Here is a 15,013-nt window from a genome sequence, read left to right on the forward strand (position 1 = left end):
ATAAACCACTTGTCACGTGGTAAATTTTCACAGAGGAAATGATAGCACATTATGAGGATACAAAGAGAAACACCTTTTTTATCCAATTGATAAATCTAAAAAAAAAGTGTTCAATGGAAGAGCACATTGAGGATTTTCAAAAGTTGAATATAAGGCAAAATGATATTCCAGAGAAGAAGAGGATTGATGTTTCCATAGGGACTTTAAAGGATAACATTCAACATGAGGTTCGTCTTTCGGAACCTGATTTATTGGAGAAGGCATTCAGGTTGGCAAGAAAAGTGGAAAGAAAAATTATGGAAACAAGGAATTCTACCCCTCACAACTATAAACATGGAAGTTTTGTTTCTCCTAGCCTTCCACAAGCTACAAGGGTTACACCACAACAATTGGAAGAAAAAAGAGAAAAAGGGTTTTGTTACAATTATGATAGAAAATGCACTAAAGGTCATAAGTGTGGTGAGAAGAAATTATTTTACATAGATTATGAAGAGGAGGAAGAAAAGGGTCAAGAAACATAAAAATAAGAGGATATACACCAGGAACCAACCCAGAGAAAGAAGAAATGAATCCAACCATATCTTGTAAAGCATTGGCAAGAATTACCACTCCTCAAACTCTCAAGATAGAAGGATATATCAAGAGGAAAAAGGTTTAAGAAGTGATAGATCACATTGAGAAAGAAGAAATGAATCCAACCATATCTTGTAATGCATTGGCCGGAATTACCACTCCTCAAACTATCAAGATAGAAGGACGTATCAAGAAGAAAAATGATCATGAAGTGAAAGATCACATCGAGCATCAAGAAATGAATCCGACCATATCTTGTAAAGCATTGGAAGAAATTACCACTCCTCAAACTCTAAATATAGAAGGACATATCAAGAAGAAAAAGGTTCAAGCAGTGAAGGATCACATCGAGCATCAACAACAAGTTCTCCAACTTTTAAAGGATAACGCCACTTTGGTGCAGAATCGAATGAAACAACAGGTAGATCAACATCACAGTGAAAAATGTCTTGATGTAGGTGATTGAGTATTTTTATGGCTACATCTCAAGCAATCTATTTATGAGAAGGAAATGTTGGCAATACTACATGCACTTAAGAAATGGTGACCTTACCCAATGGGAAGACACTTCAAGGTAAAAATGGATCATGATAGTCTTAAATACTTTTTAGAACAAATATTATCTTAGGAAGAACATAAAAAATGGGTCACAAATATGTTGGTTATGACTTTGACATCATCTATAGAAAAGGGAAGAAAAATTTTGTTGCAGATGCACTCTCAAGAAAGGATTAGGATGTGGAAGCATTAATTTGTGCTAATTCTATTATCCAACCAGATTGGATAAATGAAGCAAGGGATGAATGGAATAAGGAAGAAGAAGTGTGGCCAATCATTCAAAAGTTGCAGAAGATCCCAATTCAAACAATATTGCAAGAACTTGAAGAGGAAGGAAAAATCATATTGGAACCTGGAGCAGTCACAGAAACAAGAACCCGACAGCTACGAAATCGATTAATTTCAGCGTATCTCATCAAGTGGAAGAACTTACCCGCTGAAGATTCCACATGGGAGGACAAGAATTTTATACAGAAGCATCAAGAACTACTCAAGTGTTGAGGACAACACTTTTTGAAGGAGAGGGGCATGTTAGGCCCCTATACTACTAGTGTAGCCCCTTATTGTTATTAGTACAACCACCTTATTATATTTTTGTACCCATGTAGTCCCCATATTGTTACTATTGTGCCCCATAGAAGCCCACTATTATTATTATTGTTCCCTTGCATTATTATTGTTATGTCGGCTTTGATTATATTATCACCCCTTAGACTCCTATATATAGAAAGGAGGTCATGTCATTTGTATCATCTAAGAATTGTTCATTTTTGTAATGTAAAGGAGGTTGCCCCCTGAAAAGAGGCTTATTTCTAAGGTGTTATGCTCTTAACCTGCAAAGTAATACCCAAACACAGAATATGCGAAGAAAAGATACCCAGAACACAGAATAGCAATGATTTTATTATTCAGAGAGAAATGTTCACAGGCCTCTTCGAGGGGGCAACCTCCAATAGTGCAGAGCTCGATTACAAAAACAAGACACGATACTCCTCGCAGAGAGTCTCTATCCTTTATATATGACTCATACATGCAATACCACGGGCCAATACCGTGGGTTTTATTAATACCATCTATCTAATACTACCGCCCATTTACCATCTATCTAATACTACCGCCCATTTGCAACTAACTGTGGTCCCGTCATTAATTGCGGGTTAACCACTTACAAATATTAATATGGGCTTTATTGACTCTTGACTATGACGTGATCCCATGACATAAATAAGGGGGTTAGGGTGGGACCCTAGCATGCCCTCCCCCTTAATACTAGCCTTGTCCTCAAGGCTGAAGCTGCGGAAACTGCTGAAGAATAGTGGCTGGTTCCCAAGTTGCATCTTCCGGAGAGGTGTCTTTCCATTTGACAAGGACCTCCTTAATCATGCGGCCGCGCAGGTGCTTGTCTCGTGTGTCTAGAACCTGTTAAGGTTGAAGCCAGATTGACCCTTCTTCGTCCAATTCAGGTAGACTGGTTTGAACTCGGCAATTGTTCCCAATCACTTTCTTGAGGCACGATACATGGAAAACTGGGTGGATTTTTGCTGTAGGTGGCAAAGCCAACTTGTAAGCCACTTCTCCAATGCGCTGAAGTACTTGGTATGGTCCGTAGAATTTTGGAGAGAGCTTTTGACAACCCTTGTCTTTGAGTGATGTTTGCTTATATGGTTGCAGCCTCAAAAAGACCTGATCCCCTTCTTGAAATTGGCGCTCTGAGCGATGTTGGTCATCCTGTTGCTTCATACGGTTCTGAGCTTGATGAAGATTCTCGCGCAGATGGGCAAGCATGGTTGCGCGGTGTTGTAGGAGTTGATCCACGGCTTGTACTTTGGAGCACCCTGTGAGATAAGAAGTGGGGGAAGGTGGAAGTTGACCATAGACTGCTTCATAGGGAGTCATTTTGGTGGTGGCATGATAGTTGGTGTTATACCACCATTCAGCCAGAGGTAACCACTGTACCCAAAGGTGTTGCTTTTCTGAAGTGAAACACCTAAGGTAGGTTTCTAGACATTTGTTGACGGCTTCGGTTTGACCATCTGTTTGCGGATGATATGAAGTACTGAGTTTGAGTTGAGTGCCTTGTATTCTAAAGAGTTCCTGCCAAAAATTACAGGTGAAGATCGGGTCGCGGTCGGACACAATAGAAGTGGGCATACCATGCAATTTGAAGATCTGATCCATGAAAGTTTGAGCAAATAAAGTTGGTGTAAACGGTTGGGGTAGGGCGCAGAAATGAGCATACTTCGACAGTCGATCCACAACCACCATGATGACTGACTTGTTCCCAAACTTTGGAAGACCTGTAATGAAATCCATGGAGACCTCCGTCCAAATTGACGCCGGAATGGGCAATGGTTGTAATGTGCCTGGTGTGTTGACGGTTTCCCCTTTGTGGCGTTGATAGACGTCACATTCTGCTACGAAAGTAAGGATGTCCTGTTTCATGCCGGTCCAAAAAAATGATCTTCTGGTGCGAGCATACGTCTTCTGAAAGCCTGAATGTCCTGCAATGGGAGATGAGTGCAATTCTGCCAAAATGCGACTTTTGAGGGTGGATGTTGGTGATATTACGACTCTGTCCTTGTAGCGAAGAATATCATTCTGCCATGAGCAGCCCTTGCTGGAATTAGGATCTACCTGCAATTGAGAAATGAGTTGGGAGAGCCCGGGATGTGAAAACCATTCTCTGCGAGCCTCTTCAATCCAGTCTGGAATGGGGAGGGAAATTGCGAGCAGAGTACTTTCCTCCTCAAATTGGCACGACAATGCATCTGCTACACTGTTGTCTTTCCCTTTCTTGTAAATGATCTCATAATCATATCCCAGCATTTTGGCTAACCATTTATTTTGTTGTGGGGAAGATAGGCGTTGCTCCAAAAAATATTTAAGACTGTGATGATCTATGCGGATTTGGAAACGTCACCCCAACAAGTAAGGTCTCCAGGTCTCGACTGCATGTAAGATGGCCATCATTTCCTTCTCGTAGGTAGATTGGCCCAGATTCCTCCCACTTAGTTGTTGGCTGGTGAAGGCCAATGGTCGCCCTTCCTGCATTAAGACTGCTCCAATACTTGTACCCGAAGCATCACATTCAATGACAAAGGATTTGGTGAAGTCAGGTAGTGCTAAGACGGGAGTGGAACACATGGCGGTTTTGAGAGCGGTAAATGCATGTTGTGCTTCCTCGTTCCAGAAGAAGGAATTTTTCTTTAGGAGTTGAGTTAGGGGCTTCGCTATGCGGCCATAGTTGCGGACAAATTTACGATAATAGCCTATGAGACCCAAAAATCCTCTCAAGCTTTTCAAGGTCTTAGGTTGAGGCCATTCTTGCATTGCCTGGATCTTTTTGGGGTCCACCTTGACACCTTCACGCCCCACAATGTGGCCCAAATACTCAACTTCTTCCATGCCAAACGAACACTTAGACATCTTGACAAATAATTTATGCGTGCGGAGAAGTTGCAAGAGTAGATGTACATGCTGAAGATGTGCCGCCCAAGTGCCACTATAGATGAGGATGTCATCGAAGAAGACAAGGACAAATTTTCTGAGATATGGTTTGAGGAGGTGATTCATAAGGCTCTGAAAAGTAGAGGGGGCATTACAGAGACCAAATGGCATGACCAGGAACTCATAATGGCCTTCATGAGTTTTGAAAGCCGTCTTGGGAATGTCGACTTCCTTCATGCGAATTTGGTGGTAGCCTGAGCGAAGATCCAACTTAGTGAAGAATTGAGCCCCATTGAGTTCGTCCAGCAAATTGTCAACCACCAAGATGGGAAATTTATCTTTGACTGTCAACTTATTGAGGGCCCTGAAGTCGGGACACATCCGCCACTCCCCATTTTTCTTGAGGACCATGACCACTGGGGATGAATAAGGATTAATGATGGGATGAATGACACCTACTTCCAACAATTCCTTGATGATTTTTTCTATTTCATTCTTTTGGGTGAACGAATATCTGTATGGCCGCACATTTGGGGGTTGGGCCCCTGGAACCAATGTGATGCTATGATCATGTTCCCCTCGCGAGGGTGGAAGCTCATGAGGCTTGTCAAAGACCGTCCGATGTTTATTTAAAATCTGTTGCATCTCAGGATGAATTGGCAGAGACATGGTGTCGACTACCTGGATGGCATTAAATTGAGCTACCACTCCATGATGGCCCTTTTTTAACAATTTTTCCATCCTATGTGAGCTGATGATAGAGGGGGCTCCCGCCTGTAGTCCACGGAGGGTATGTGTGGAGTTGTTCTGCTTAAAACTCATATATAACTCCTGGAACTCCATTGTGATTGGCCGAAGAGTGCGGAGCCATTCCGCGCCTAGGACAATGTCGCAACCCCCCATGTGTATTGCAAACATGTGGGTTTTCAATTGATAATCCCCCATTTGAAGTTTGACATTTTCACAGCGACCTTCACATTTCATTGTGCCCCCATCTGCAATCTGGTCTTGGAAGTTAGAAACTGCCCGGACAAAACAATGTGTTGCTTCAGCGATCTTTTGATGGATGAAATTATGGGTACTTCCATTATCAATCAAGACTACTACTGGGCGATGTTTAAGAAAACCCCTGATTTTGAAAGTTTGAGGGGAAGAAATTCCTGCCAATGCATTTAGCGAAATAATTGGTTCATCAGATACACTCTCCTTTTGGTTATCTTCTTCGATCGCCTTCGGTTCCTCAAGTGGTGGATCTTCCTCAGTGGAGCTGTAGTCAGTGGCATCTATTTGAAAAAACTTGGGCTCTTTGCATTTATGACCCGGGGAATATTTTTCATCACAGTAGTAACATAGTCCTTGCTTCCTTCTTTCGGCCATTTCCGCAGGTGACACCTTTTGAATCTTAAGTGTCTGAGTCGTGTTGGGAGCCTGTGAGGGACGACCTTTAGCGGGGAAGTTGGGGCGGCTGGATTGGGTTGTTAATGCACGTTCCACCTTACGAGCTACCTGGCAAGCCTCTGTCCATGTGGGAGGGTGGTGGAGTAGAACCTGAGCTTTGATGGCTTCTTTAAGACCGCTGATAAAGCATTCCATGTAGAACTCATCTGTGAGACCCTTAGTGCGGAAGGCTAAGGCTTCAAAAGCAGTAATATATTCCTCCACTGTACCCGTCTGTCGGAGCTTAGTGAGATGCCCCAAAAAAGAGTCTTCCTATTCAAAGCGATTTCGAGGAGCTTTGGCAAATTGGGCCTAATTCTGAAAATGTCCATTGCAACGCTGATGCTATTCCTTCCATTGCCATCGTTCATTGTCCAAGTACATGGTGCCCACCATAAGCTTAGTCCCCTCATCTATGATATGATTCGATTGGAAATACTGCTCCATTTGTGCTAGCCATGCGGACGTGTGAGAACCGTCAAATTTATGCATATCCAACTTGGGAGGTCGCTGACTGGGTGGTGGGTGGGTGTGCCAGACGTGGGGAGAGTGGCTAGACTCACCCTCATGGTATTCATGACCATTATTCGCCTCCTCGTGGGCTGGCTCCTTGCCCTTCAGTGCATTCTGTATCTGGATACTTATTCCTTTAATCTCATGTTGTATTTCGTTCACCGAAAATTGGATGGAGTTCACCTGGTCTTCAATTTTGTCAATCCTTTCATTGGCCATTGCTTGAGCGCGAGTTTCTACCATACACCAACCTGAAAAATTGGGACCACCAAAATTTTTTTACTAAGAAATTGAATGGTACCACCTTGCTCAGCTCGTCGTCCCGATTCTGATGGGCTAGGTCACCAATAAGCGCCCCGGAAGATCTCAGACTCCTTTTTTTTTTTTTTTTTTTGGAAAACTCCTAATGGAGTTTTACTCCTTCTTGATCAATACTGCAGTCGCCAAATCCTCAAAATGTCAATGCCACCAAAAGTCCTGCGAAAATTATATCCAGGTACAGGAACCCTTCACAACTACTCCGATCTGGTGGATCTGAGAGATCTGAATGGTGGAACAACTGTTGCTGCTGATCTGATGGAGCTGCGGGATTGATGTTGCTGCTGCTGCACTTGCTGATCTGGAATAGATGATGTGTGATCCCCCGATAGAAAGGGAACTATGGTCTTGAGGAGTGTTAGGTGCTACAGATCGCAATATACATAAGGGTCTGACAGTAGTACTCGGCCCAATGTTTCAGGGCTCTAACTAAGGAGGATCGACCGTACCCTTAGCCGTACAACCCGACTACCCTATCGTACGGGCGATTAATCTCTCCGAGTGCTGTTCTCGGTGTACTGTAGCCACAAGACAGCCGAAGGTTTATCTATGGCGAGGTTTCAAGGGAGCTAGGGGGCTTCCTATATACCCAGAGGGTACGTGGAAGACAGTCCGTGCGCGGTTCTGTCTAATGCACTACTACTCGAAGGGGTACCCACAGGGGTTACAAGGGAGTCCAACAGACGTGACCACCTCTTGTATTTCCTACGTGCATGCCTCCCCAAATCCGCAGGTTTATGCGCTTAACGACAGATCCCGTGGTTTAAAGACGCCGGAACACGTCTCTAGCCAAAAAAAAATTTGCTAAAATTTGGAGATCCCACCGAGCCCTGGAAAGTGCTCTGATACCACTTGTTATGCTCTTAACCTGCAAAGTAATACCCAAACACAGAATATGCGAAGAAAAGATACCCAGAACACGGAATATGCGAAGAAAAGATACCCAGAACACAGAATAGCAATGATTTTATTACTCAGAGAGAAATGTTCACAGGCCTCTTCGAGGGGGCAACCTCCAATAGAGCAGAGCTCGATTACAAAAACAAGACACGATACTCCTTGCAGGGAGTCTCTATCCTTTATATATGACTCATACATGCAATACCACGGGCCAATACCGTGGGTTTTATTAATACCATCTATCTAATACTACTGCCCATTTACCATCTATCTAATACTACCGCCCATTTGCAACTAACTGTGGTCCCGTCATTAATTGCGGGTTAACCACTTACAAATATTAATATGGGCTTTATTGACTCTTGACTATGACGTGATCCCATGACATAAATAAGGGGGTTAGGGTGGGACCCTAACATAAGGTGTTCATCTTTCTTTTCTATCTTTTTGTGAGTTGGTTTCATAACACTTCTTGCTCATTTACAGGATTTAGCTTGGGCTTCTTCCTGTACATGATTTCAAATCTATCATCTGTTGTATCCTTGTTGGAGCAAGAACCTTCTTCCTTGGTCCTTTTTGCATTTTTTTCCTATGGGGCTAGAGTATGTAGAATGGAACTAGTATCCATCTGCTTCTCCATATCTATTAAGGTGTTTTCCAACCACTCTGACTGGTTGGCATATTTTTCAATGTTTGCCCTAGACTCATGCATAAAAGGGCTCAATTTAAATTTGAGTCTTAGTTTGTTTATGACTCCTAAAGGGTCATACTACCACATGAAACTACTACTGAACTTCATTTCCTGTAAACACTTCTCTGCTTCTTCTCTAGCCTCCCTATTATTACAGATAAAAGGACCAAGGAGGTTTTTTTTATCTTGAACTGTGTTTTCTTCCTAACTGATAGAAAATTTACATCATCTGAATTTATAATATACCTGATATACTCTAATGAAAATATCCTCATGGGGAGATATTTGGGCAGCTTATAGGGAGTGAACTAGCATCCATATATCCTAATTTCAATGTGGCCTAGTATAAATACCAGTCTCCTATTCTATTGTTTTTAGACAACTGCAAAACTCTCTTTATCTCATCACTAATCCTGGGTTGATTGCTACTGCTTAGTATATTTACAACTAGATGAACAAAGGAATCAATGAAATCCTTGTAGCTGAAAAGAGTGGAATATTTTTGGATTAAGGGTGTCCAAAAGGTGATAGGTCTAGCATGGCCCTTAGTGTCCAGCTTTTGGATATTAATTGGAAAGATGTATGATTGGAAATATAGGAACATGTGGAACAACACAGAAGAGTATTTGAATACTCTCTCATTTGGAAATCTGATCAATTTATCATGGACTTTGTCTGCCAAGAACTGGGAAAAATTAAAAATTGTAGTTGGAGGCTTCCTTGGGAAAAAAATAGAGAGGAAAGAAAGTATAGGCTCATATACATGCTCATTAGTGGCATATCCTATAATACAAGAGAGCATGGTTACAATTTGTTTGGCCCTCTCAGAGAAAATGGTGGCAGAGTATGGAGGACTGTCTGTAGGAGTATGAGACTCTTCTAGGATGAAAGTATGAAATATGTGAGACCTCTTGTGAAGGTCCAGCTTCAAGTAGAGTTAAAGTAGGTTTTCAATGGAAAATGGGGTTTCATTTGGGTGTGGCTAGATCTATAGCATTTGGTTTATTGAATCTGCAGTGATTGTAAACAAAATATACTGGTTAGGAGAGACTATGGCTCTCTGGCTTGGGATATAGCAGAGTTGGCATAGGTGGATAATTTCAGGGAACTGATATACCTGTGGGAACAACTATTTGGTCAAATTTGATTCCCATAGATGAATGTCATCACTTTGGTTTAGGAATTTATCTTTACTCCAACAATGGAGTTTCAATAGATGGCTAGGGGAAACTGCATCTCTAATTTGGAAATCTCTGTCGGCCAATGGGAGGTGGTCAATATCTAGGTGAGGGGTTTGCATGGGGTTTTCATTTAGAATACTTTGGAAAGCCATAATTTTTCTTATTTTATTGAATTAATCTTTATCTGGCTTAGGGAGTAAGTTGAAGACTTGTGGAATGGTGCAAAAGGTGAATACAGTCTGCAGGAAAGAGCTTTTGGATGCACAGTGGGGTTCTTTTAACCTTTGATAAACATTGTGCAGAGATTAAGTACATGTTCGTTCTGGTTCTTTCAAGAATACCTAGAAAAACGAAGATTAGGTGTGTAGACAGGGTTCTATGGGAGCAGCAAAGGATTTCTGAGGCTTCAATTGTCTTTGTACTACTTTAAATTGAAGTGTGTCGTGTCTTTTGGTTGTAAGTGAGATTAAAATGGTTGAGTAGAGCTTTAGGGTTTAGAATTGGTCAGCAGAGGTTGCTTGGTAACATAATAATAGTGAAAAGGGTAAAAAGGGCGGCTTTTTGGTTTTTAACCAACGATGGTTAACTTTGGGCGCGAAATTATTGTGTGAATAGTAGGTGGATTCATCCTACATGGGGAGGCGATTTTATGGCTTATCGCACTGCTTTTGAGTGTAGGGTGGTATTTTTTCAAAGCACGTGATATAACGTGGGGCTGCCACATAGAAAAAAGGCGATCGGGCAAAACCGTGAATCTCGCGTGCTTTTGGGATGCTAAAGATCGAACGATGTGAGAACGCGATATGGGTATGGGCCGTTGGATCTAGAGGTGGGTGATTAGAGGGATATTGCATGCCAGAGTTGCAAGGGCTGAGTAAGGGTGTGGTTGGCGGGGCTAGGGGACAAATAGTGCGACATGTTTAAATATATACAAAGGTTTTGTGAGGGTCGGGAAGTTATAAAGTGGGGGCGTGATATATATAAAGCGGGACTATAGGTTAGAAAATAATATAAGGGTTGAGTTAAAAAGGTATCGGGGAGGGTTTTTCAATGGGGCCCGATACATTTAAATTTTTAAACTTAGGGTAAGGGGGCTTTGATGGGTTTAAATGGAAAAGGGAAATTAATAAGGGGAGAATGATTTTTAAAGGGTAATGTCTAGGGAAAGGTGTGAAATAAAGGGAAAAGGGGTTAAATGAAGGGAAAGGGGTTTTTTACAATGGAAATATGTTAAAATAAGGTGAAATGAAAAGGAAGGGTCCTTTGGAATCAATAAGGGGAAAAAAATTAGGGAATGAAAAGTAATGAAGGGGTAATGAAGGGAAATTAATAAACTACACATGTAGGGGTTTAATGAAATGAGGGAAAATTAGTGAATAAGCTTTAGTATTTAGGCCCAAAATTATATAGAACCTTTTTAGGGTAAATACCCAAAGTAATATATTACTTTTGTGAATGTTCTTTTTCTTTTATAATTCCTCCTACACATGAAACATAGGATTAAGCATAATGAAGGTGCATTTGAGCTTGCAACCTTGTGCACTCCAAAACCTCTTTTACCTACCCTTTATTTATCCTAGCATTTTCTCTTCATTTATTGGGTGCATTTGAGCTTGCTGACCCTTTATTTCTTTTTCTTTGATAAGAAAACTATCTAATTCTAACCTTATAACTTCCAATGGATCAGATTAAACTGATGAGCTCATTATTATTCTCTACCTAACTACTGATCTGCCAAGATTAAATAGTTTGGCTAGATCTTTATTTCTCTATCTATCAGCATGAAATTTAAAGCATGAATGAATCAAGATTAAACTATTTGACCTTCATAGATTGTGGCATTTTTACCAGCTACACACAATCTTATTTTGCAAAGGCAAAGTAAAAAGTAGTGGCATTTGAATTTGCATCACTTTTAAAATCTATTTTTTGTCTCTTTTTGTGGGGTTCATATTTTATTTTCTTTTTTGATCCTTTTCTTTTAGTCCTTTGATTTATATTTTAGGAATTACCCTCTTTACATTTTTTATTTTTAACATAGGAAAACACTTTGCAAAAAGAAAAAGTATGTACAATATTACAAGATTGATCATAGCCAATTCAAAATTATGAATCTATTATAGGACCCCAACAATGGCTCCACATGGGGCTGACATTTCTTGGTGAAATGTCAAGAACTTTAAGGTCAGTAGCCTTTCAAAATTAGACTGTGGTTGCCTTGTAACTGCTTTTCTATAATATGCTTTATTCATACATATGATAGTGCACCTTTCAAATCTTAGGGCCTTCTCTTGAAGCTTCAACCTCGAAAGGTAATCATCCAATCGAATCTAAAGTTTGAAATGTTATTTACAATGAGCAGAGTAAACATATGAATTGATGTTAATATGGGGGTAAATAAAGCTTCAACATTCTACCATTGACTGGTCGACCTGGTAGATCTGTTCCATCTAACTACCTCAAGAAAAATGCATTGTTACCTCTGTAACCATAAATTATATAAGGGCCTTGCCACAACAAAACAAATTTACCATGTTTACCCTTTTCTTCTCTTCTGGAATACCATTTGAGTACTTTTTCACCTATGTAAAACTCGTCAGCTTTGGTTTTCTTGTCAATATTTTTGATTTTATCTTGGATCACTTGGGATTTGACATAGACTTCTTCCTTGGTTTGATGCAAATGTATTGTTTGATTTATCCGCTTTTGGATATCATTTGATTCTACCTATAGTTCTTGAATCATTTTCATCAATGGAACTCCTAAAGAGGATGGAGAAACAACATCCATTCCATATACTAATTGATAAGGAGATGTACCAATGGACTTTTTTGTAGTGAGTCTGTCTACCCATAAGGCATTAGCCAACTTCTTATTCCATGTCTTCTTATTATCTTCTAATAGTTTCTTGATAATATTAACAAGGCTTTTGTTTGAGGATTCTGCAAGCCCAATGCCTTGAGGGTAATAGGTTGTGGAATGGCCATGAGTAATGTGATATATGTTACAAAATTATACCATTTTCTTGGATTTTAAAGCAGCTGCATTATCAATATTGAGATTTTGTGGGCATCCAAATCTTGAAATGATATTGTTTTTCAAGGAATGAGATGATGATAGTATCTATGTCTTCTCTATAAGGGATGGCTTCTATCCATTTAGTGAAGTAATCTGTGGCTATCAAAATCCATTTATGTTGGGCTGAGGAGGATGGGTGAATTTCACCAATGAAGTCTAGACCCCATTATTGAAATGGCATTTCTGTGGAGATGGGTTTGAGGGGTAATGGCAAGAGTTTCTTCTTGCCTTCAAATATTTGGCACTTGTGACAGGAGGTCACATATTTTCTGACATCTACAAAAAGGGTGGGCTAGTAAAAACCTTCCCTTAAAATCTTATCAGCAGTTGTTTTCCAGTATAGGTGTCCTCCACAATCTCCCACATGAAATTTTCGCATGACTTTGTCAGCTTCATATTTTAATAAACAATTTAACAAAATGGCACCATTATCTTTCCAAAATAAAGCATTGTCTATGATACAATATTTCATTGATTTCATTTTCAAGAATCTACCTTTAGTTCTAGATAAACCAGGAGGAGCTTGTAAATTTAGTAAAACAAATATGATATCTGTATACCAAGGTGAATCTAAAAAAGGTTCACTAATCTGTGGAGTCGCCATCTCTTCCTGATCATCTAGAGTACCAATGAAATATATATCTAATGCCTGACAGTTCGATTCAGCCATGATTTTAGCTAAACCTTGGCCTTTGATTAGTTTTAGAGGTTTTATTTCAATATCATAGTCCAAAATAGTGGCAATCCATTTGCCTCTCTTCTCTTCAGGCCCATTCTGTGTTAGAATGTCCTTTACTACTGAATTTGGAACATATGCAATGATGTGTGAGTATAAAATGTACACTCTGAATATTTAATAGCCTTTACTAAAGCAAGTACTTGTTTTTCCATTATATTATAATTTAGTCTAGCATCTCTCAAAGATTTGCTGAAAAAGGAAATAGGTTACTCATAACCTTGATCATTCTTTTGCAACAAGACTATTGCAATAGTATGTTCTAAAGCAAAAGAAAAAATTATAAAATCTTTTTTGAAATTAGGGCTTATGAGGACTAGTGTTTTAGTAAGGGATTCTTTGATTGCCTCAAAAGACTGCTTAGCCCCTACTATCCACTTACGTGTTGAATTTTTATTTAACATATTATTCAATTCTCTGATTACTTCTGCTAAGTTAGAAATTAATCTTCTAAGAAAATTTATTTTACCAAAGAATGATTGCAACTCTTTAATGTTCCTAGGGTGACTGATATTTAGGATTGCCTCTATTCTAGCCGGATCAATTCTAATGCCCTCTTTTGAAATTATGTGTCCCAAGAGTTTACCTTCTTCTAGCCCAAAGAGTGTCTTTTTGGGATTTAAAGAAATGCCAAATTTTCTACATTTAATAAAAACTCTTCTCAAATGATCTAGATTTTCATTATTGGTTTTGGAAAACACTGTGATATCATCTTGGTAAATAACCAAAAAGTCATTGATTTCTTTTGAAAAAGCTATGTCCATTGCTCTTTGGAATGTTTCTCCAGCATTCATAAATCCAAAGGGCATCTTAAAATACATGAAAGTACCCCAGGGAGTGGTAAATGTAGTCTTTGCTTGATCCTCTGGTTGAACTAAGATTTGGTTGTATCGAGAGAATCCATCATGTAATGAAATTTTGGATGACCCTAATACCCTCTAGAGAATGTGGTCCATTTTAGGGAGGGGATAATTATCCTTCAGTGATACTTTGTTCAAGTTTCTGAAATAAACACAGAGTCCGATTTCTCCTATTTTCTTTCTAGTGGTGACTAAATTAGAGACCCAATATGAATATCTAATAGGTGCTATGATTTGTGCCTCATACATAATTTTTACTTCTTTTTCAATTAATGGCATAAGAACTAGATTAATTCTCCTAAGCTTTTGTTTGAAGGGTTTCTGATCTACTTTGATAGGTATTTTATGTTGAATAATATTGGTCTCATAAGACATGAGATCTTCATAACTCCGGGCAAAGATATCTTGAAATTCTTTAAATAGGCTTATGTATTTCAGCTTTTCAGTTGGAGGTAATTATTTAGATAATTTAATAAGCTTATTTTTTTCCCTGTTCCTAGGTTGCACTCTTCTATGTTTGATCTTAAAGGCTCCATTTTTGGTTTTCTAGCCACATATTTGAATCAAACAAATCTTCTAATGGGACTAGTCCCTTAGGCAAAAATCTATTTTTAAGGTTTAAAATCTCAGAATCGTCATTAACTAATTCTTCTATTTCTACTTTTTCTAAGTTATCTACTTCTACTTTAGTGAATTTAGTGGGTTTATTTACATCTGCATC

Source organism: Pinus tabuliformis, chromosome J (assembly GCF_031772625.1).
Source record: "Pinus tabuliformis cultivar Carrire ecotype Pingquan chromosome J, CPIR1, whole genome shotgun sequence".
Taxonomy (NCBI): domain Eukaryota; kingdom Viridiplantae; phylum Streptophyta; class Pinopsida; order Pinales; family Pinaceae; genus Pinus; species Pinus tabuliformis.